Consider the following 7,873-nt stretch of genomic DNA (forward strand, 5'->3'; position numbering starts at 1 on the left):
TTCTGGAGGAGCAAACAGATCTTTTTAGCAATTAAGGTGGTCAAGATTTGATCTCTGTGGAACTTAATATATATCAAGTGCTGGGCTGAAAGGTGCTGCTGAGCATTTTGAGGGAGGTATATTACATGCTCCCTGATTGAAAGTGGGAGCTCTATTGATGATGGAAGAATTCTAGAGAGAATGAGGGCAGACAAAAGTTTCTTAGACATGCTGCAGTCACTTATCTCAACAGAATTGTTCTAGGACTGGGGTAACCACCTACTCATTCTGAAATTACTAGGAAAGAAGCAAAAGAGGCACCTTCAGAAGGTGGCAACACATGAGTAACAAAACTTCAGCTCAAGCATTTATTATTTCTATCATTTCCTTGCTACTGTCATCCCACATAAGGAAACAGCATCTCAAAGGAGGATATAAATATACTTCAAAGACTTAAAAACTCAGTGATAAAGTTTATTTTCAATTTCAAATGCTTTGACCATGTATCATCCTCTCGGGAGACTGCCAGAATGTGTCCATGTAAGTATATGCTGAATGCTGACATGCTGCATGATTCACAAAGCTCTTATTCTTAAAGAGCCACAGTACTTAAGCGTAAGGCTTTTATACTGGGAGGAGATCTCTGAATGCATCACCTGACAGAACTCTAATCCTCGTTTTCCCAAAGTGAAGCTTGAGATCAGGAGGAAGAGCTTTTCGTACTTCAGCCCTGAATTGTCCAATGACCTCCCCTTGCAAGTCAAAAGTGTTGTTTCTTATGAAAACTTTACACATAAGTTGAGAGATAAACTCGCAAGTAAATACATGCCTTAAGTAAGAATTAATTAGATTTTAATTATTTCACTTTATGATATCACAACAATTTCTTTATCTTTTAGGTTAAGTTTGATTTTATTTATGAGTATTCAGTTGAAAAGTTGATTTGAAAAGCAACGGTAAGTTGAAATATACTGGCTAAATAAAGGCATTAATATTTATTTATGTAACCACCAAAAAAGACTGCTATGACTTCCCAGAAGCTAAGGGGCTTGATTAACTCCTTTTTTGGTTGTTGAACGTCAAATATTAGTCATCCACAGGTAAAGCCTCTGCCAGTGTTTTTATGGAGACTAACTCCCCATGAACCACAATGTGCAGGAATGAGAAGAGGGCAAAGACTAAGGCACTGAGTAAAGTTCCTCAGGTTGGAACTCTGACTGCCAGTACTCCAAAGAGGAAAGTGCATGCTGCTTCTGGCAATAAGAAAGAACGGTAGATCAAGTCACTATGGTGAGCACTCAGCTGAATCCCACAAGGAACCAAGTCATGAGCATTGAAGAACTGTGGAAGGGGAGAATGTAGAATATAGGCATCGTCAGGAAGGAGTAAAGCTGGAAGTCTCAGTATGGGGGTCTAAAGGATTCGAAAAATGTGGGATGTTGGTGTTTTGCTGGTGTTAGTGCTGTGCAGAGACAATTAAAATGCTTCAGAAGACAATCTCTAGAGCTGTGGGGCATTGGAATGTTTGTCTCTTCATCATGTGTATCAAACATGAGATTGTGGATCTCATTATCTATGTAGCTGAAGTGGAGAAATTCAAACTGGAGAAGTCAGGGTCTCCATGCTCTCTCCAACAAACAGAGGAGAGCATGTGGCTTTGGTTGTGCATGTGACAATGGGTTTTGGATTTTGCAAAGGTGATTGTTGGTTGGATCAATTAGTGTGTGAAGCAGTTAGTTACAGTGACACCTTTGCCTGCAATATGGCTACAGTTGCTGAAAATGTAAGGGTCATGGTGTGAAAAATTGCATTGGACACCAACTTGTTGCACATATGCAGGGAGTAGTAATGACTACCCCTCATTCAGGGATCTTAAACTTGCAGTATGTTCATAGTTCCCAGCTAACTACTGGTAGTTATGAAGGTAAAGTAGTATACTACTGTAAGTATTGGCACTTGTTATATGAGATAATTGAGGGTGTTAGGAAGAAACATGCCACTTCTAAGACAATCCAGAGATCAATTATGAGCTCTGACCTCTGAAATGTATCTTATGACAATTTGCTTTGAACAGAGATGCCGTGCAACACCAGTATCATGTGACACGGACATTTTTTCATTGACAAGTGGGTTCAATTAGAGAATTTTTTTAACTGGTTGATTTAAAGAATATAATTTTGGAAAGCCCTATCCATCAGAATATTAATAATAATAATAATAGTATAAATATAATGAGTACCTTCTGAATCAGTTTTACTGAGCAAGCCGTAAGAGTTGTTATTTTAATTTTTATCTCTTCCACTGAGTTTATGTAATGTTCATTGAATTTTTGAAGATTTAATTTTTATCTTATCTGTAGGCTGATATTTTTTTACTAAATTCCAGGTTTCCTTAGGTAATATGTTGGGAATGTTTGAACATAACAAGTATTACATGATAATTTTGCATCAATTATGTAATTTCTGTACTATTGCATTTTGAAGTGAAAATGGCTTTTCTATAACTTAGCACTATCTGCTTTTATGGTTGAAAATATTAAAAATAGTAACCAATTGGGAACTGTTTCTCAATATGCAATGATCAGATTTTACCTTATGACATATTGTTTTCATTGTTTGTGAATGTACATATTTTATTGATCAATGTATTGCAAACGAATTGTTGTAACAGTTGTCAGGTATAAAGGATTTTACAATTCACCAGTACTTTGGAATACAAGATAATTTTATTTTTGTGAGGCACAATAGATCATATAATCGATTTTATACAGCATGAGCCTTAATGGTAGTATCTAGAATAAAGAAAATAAGATATATTACTTACAGTGAATATTATTCAGCATTAGATCGAGGAACAGTATTGCCTTAACTTAACCCACTGCTTTGATTCAAGGAGAAAATTAGTGATATGCAAATAAGTAGGTATAAATACATTGATAAATTAACTAACCTAATAGCTCAATTAAAATGTGGTTAAAATCTTTACTACTAATATCACAAGCCTCAATGTAGTCCTTTATGGAGCAAAATGCTTATGTTTCCAGCTATTTTTACATCACTCCAAAGTACATAAATCTAACATGCTACACTTATTTGGTAACTTATTAAACATTTTTATTCTTAAAAAATCTAACTAATTTTAATTCCATCTAATCTAATCAACGGTTGATCTATCAAATAGTTTCCTAACTTAAAGCGTAGATATTTCTATTTTTAAAGCTATCTAGTTTTCTTTAACTTGAAATAATAAACTTGGTATGTATTATTTGAAATTCTCCAAATATCGTTAGACAAGGTTCTTGCTTGGATACAGTATTCTTAACATCAAAACTGCCTTGACATTATACTGTCAAATATATAATATTTTGAGCTTGGCACTATTTACCCAAAGAGTAATACAATACCTTAAATGAGAATTGGAAAAGGAATAATACACTTATGCATTTACTGTATGCTTTTGTATTGTCAGTAATATATAAACATTTTTGTTATAACCTTTTCCTAAAATCACAGTACATTTGGTATATTGTTTGGTGAACAAAATAAATTTTGGTTATGTTTCTAGAAATCATCATGATTACAGCATTGAAATAATATAACTTAATGATATTATAATAATTAGTTTCAGTTCTTTAACAAACACACATACACATGCTTAAAAATAAAATTCAGAACATAAGGTAGTTCAAGTTTCAAACTAGCATGTTTATAAGTGTTTCCTTTCTTACAAACATTTCTATAATACTTGTATTTACTGATACACCATTGCCATTTGAAAGTGATGATTATTAAATAGGTACTAATGATGTGATTTTCAGTCATATGAGTTAAGTCCATAATTAGTGTGAATATTGAATGAAACTCTATTTCAGCTTCAACTTAGTGCAGCATCTGAAATCTGACACTGGCACAGATTAATCCTGGAATCTGGAGTCCACGTCTGTCTGGAAGAGATTTACTTTTGTCTGAAGAGATCCATAAAAAAGTCAGTGATGAAGATGTTCAAAACAAACTTTTTGTATCGTTTTGACATCAGATACATCTATACTTCTCCTTTTAAGGGATGGCTTATTGCCATGCATTTAAGCTCCAAGGGCTTTTTGCACACCCTGGAAGTATACCATGAGGCCAGCCAATTAACTGCTATAGCAGATCTACAAACCGCCAAAAATACCGATCAGGTCTTACTGGGGAAGTTTATCACCCTTTTCCAGACTACCAAAGATGGTGTAGGCACTTTCTTGCTATTGCAGGGTAATCCAAGAGCATTGTTCAGCAGATTTTTTCTTGCCCGTCACACAATCTACAGTGTGGATCCTCCCAGAAGATACTGACTTTGGAAAGATGCTTCCTCAGGTGCCCATGTCCTGTGATTAGACCAACCTGAGAAGACACCGATCTACCTAAGAAACGAAGATCAGATGTCACCATGGGAAAAGGTGACTGCCGGACTAATCTTCTCATCCTCAGACCCGGATGCAGTCTCTACCCCTCATGTTCAGTGTGAATCCACTTCGAGACAACCCTTAAAGGATTCACACCAAGAATTATTTGGACCTTTCTTTTTTGGCTTTGCTAGTCTTTTACCAAACGAGATCACAAAGTCAATGATGAAAACAACAAGTCCTGTAAAGTGAATATTACAATAAATATATGAATCATCACATGCAGTGCATTACTTAGAACTAATTCACAATCTATGACAGATAAAATTAAAATCTAAACTAATACTAATTAAAATGTAACTGTACTTAAACACTTACTAGCACTAACAATTAATAGTTTCTATAGTAATAAATATAATATAATTCACTAAAAACTAACAATCGCTTTTGTAACAATCAAGCTTAACCTAGGTTACAACTAGTTAGGGTTCCTGTTGTTGCGATTGACGGTACTAAGGCACACTCGTCTTGTATTGTATACACAGGTCCTGGAAGAGGTCAATGCCGTACTGCTGTGAGACACCCAAGAGAGCCAGGGTGTCCTATTTATTAGCTCTATCCCTTGCAACCAACACACTGACGATAAAGACACCAACAGTAACTGTGAAACTGCCAACTTGTATGAACTGGGCAAGTGGGGCATAAGTGGCTTGCTTTCTCTCCCGGGCCTTGACTATGGGAGTGCCAACCGTCCTCGTAGGGCATGGTGAGATCGAAGACTCGGATAGTTTTACATCTATCATTGATGACCGCCATGTCCGGGGCTGAGACGAACCAAGTTGTCTGGGATCTCACGGCCAACAAAAGGACGGTCCAGAGGGACTGGAAGTAGTAGGAAACCTATCCAAGATGGCCGACAAGTAACATTTAGTGAAAGTGACCTCTTATTTAAGTGCAGTATTAGTAGTGATTAATCCAACAAAAAATCACCACAGTGCTCACAACACTACAACTAACAACTGTAAGTTTGTTCCATTAAGAAAAACTACATTTTACTCACCAAAAAAAAACACAATTTCTAATACAAGCCAGGGAAATTTGTTTCCAACAGATTTAAGCATAATTCTAATAAAAAGCAAACTACACTCAAGAAAAAGTACTATTCAAACTATTATAAACTTCAGACAAAGCTGTTTTAAGCAGAATTAATTAAGACAAATTTTTCAATGCAAATAATTTACTTAGATATAAAAAATATGACACATTGGCAGTGACTTAGTGCCAGCAACATACTCATCAACTCCCAACTCATCACTTCCTCCAACACAAACAAACAAGTGTGGATGCCGACAGACTGCTGGACAAAGTGTGTCACTGCTGAGGCGTGAGTGACCTGACACCTGCTGACACAACAGCCCTGACCTTGTCGTACATACTGTACACACAGCTGACTGTACAATCTCATTGACAACAGAAGTAGCCTCTTTTACAACTTAAGGATTATTTCTCATAACACACTACAGCATGACCACTTTTAGAACTGCCAAAATTAGTCATAGTCAGACAAAGTTATTAAAACTGTATTCCAGTATCTATTTTAACAATCAATATTTAAAAAAAATTGACAGATAATCAGACAAGTCTTTAAAACTGTTTTCCTACTACACCAATTTTCAATTAAGAATCCAGTATTTTTATTTAAAAAAATGACTAAATATCCTTGTGGATTGTGTACAGTAGGAGTCAAGCACAAAGGAATTTTGTGTACTGGTGTTTGTAACCAGTGGTACCATTCAAAATGCTTGGATTGGCTAGAAAAAAAAAGTTCTCAAAGCTTTCTATAATTTGAAATAGAGAACTGGAAATGCAATAAATGTAAACTGAAAATTTCAACTACAGATCTTACTTTGGATACAGTTAATGACCAACTGAACAAACTCTGCTATAGGAGTAATACAAGAGAAATTACTTAACGTACACAACTTAGAAGAAACGGATTTGGAAACTTCTCTCTCGTTAGCTGCTGAAGTTGGTAATGCCCCTACTAACGGAAAACCAAAAGTTAACCCAGGATCTTACTTGATATGACACTTAAAAACACAAAACTAACACAGGACTTTGAAGAATTAAAAACCTACTCTGAAATAAACTACCAATCACAGATTGAAGAGCTAGAAAATGACAGGGAAAAAATTACTAAACAAATACAACAAACTAGTAGAAAATTTAACTTGTATTGAATAACCAATTAGAAAAAGAAAAAAGAAATCCGGATGGACCTCACTAAATTATTTGAAGAACAAGATAAAGAAAAGGAAGAGACCATCTGCAAACTTCTAAATGAAGTCAAATCCCTCACTCAGTTCAAAACAAATCGGACTAGCCAGGATCGGGAACCTAAAACTCTCAAAGATATGGAAACCCAAACTAGCAACACTGAGACACCCGATATAAGTCCTAAAAGCCTAATCTTTGTAGAACTAGTTCACATAAAGAGACGGCAAGACCAAGCTGAGGAATTTATGAAGACTATACAAGCACAACTGCAATATACCACTTCGTATCCTAACTGTCCTAGTAACTCAATATCACAAAACTGCTCAGCCAATGATGACAAAGTTAGTGATGGACAAATCAATTGTAAAATATACAACCACTCAGATTTTCAGAGCCTGACAGCAGATAGAGACTCAAACACTACCCCAGGAATCAGCCAAACCTGTAGACAAAAACTGAATACTTCTGTAAGAAATACTGTGACTAAAATTATCAGACCATCAACCCCAGGAACCAGCCAAACCTGTAGAACAAAACTGAATACCTCTGTGACAAAAAGACGTGACTAAAAAATATCAAAACTGCAACCCCAGGAACCAGCCAAACCTGTAGACAAAAAACTGAATACTTCTGTGACAAAAAGCATGACAGAAAACAACAAAACATCAACCCCAGGAACCAGCCAAACCTGTAGACAAAAACTGAAGAAAAACTAACACAACATCATCAGTTAGGAACAAAACCAACTATTTTAGCATCTCTTTACAGGCTGCAAAATATGCTGCGGGTAACCAATACCTCTCTAACCAAGTCCAACCTAACACCGTTAACATTAGAAAAGAAACCACCATATGACCGCAATAATTCGTCCAGACAACGAAAGTATTGAGGAATTCTTCATGAAAAACATAGATTTTTTTTAAAAGAATCAATCAAAATTTCCTGAACAAACCAATCACACTGCACCGTACCCATGACATGGCCTCTGCTACTTCACAAGCAACATCAGTGACTCCCCCTACTGAACTAGACCAACACCACATAACAGCCTGAGACAGAAATACATCGGTCAACCCTTTTTTAGACCATGTAAGCTCAATAAATCACCATCCATAACAAAACTCAAAGCAAAATCAGGACAACTACTTTTCTTCCACCAAAATATTGGATAGAATGGCAAGCAAAATTGAGCGGCTAGAACACTGCTGCACAATACAAATCCAGATTTTATAA

The sequence above is a fragment of the Homalodisca vitripennis genome, chromosome 3 (assembly GCF_021130785.1).
Source record: "Homalodisca vitripennis isolate AUS2020 chromosome 3, UT_GWSS_2.1, whole genome shotgun sequence".
In the NCBI taxonomy this organism is placed as follows: Eukaryota; Metazoa; Arthropoda; class Insecta; order Hemiptera; family Cicadellidae; genus Homalodisca; species Homalodisca vitripennis.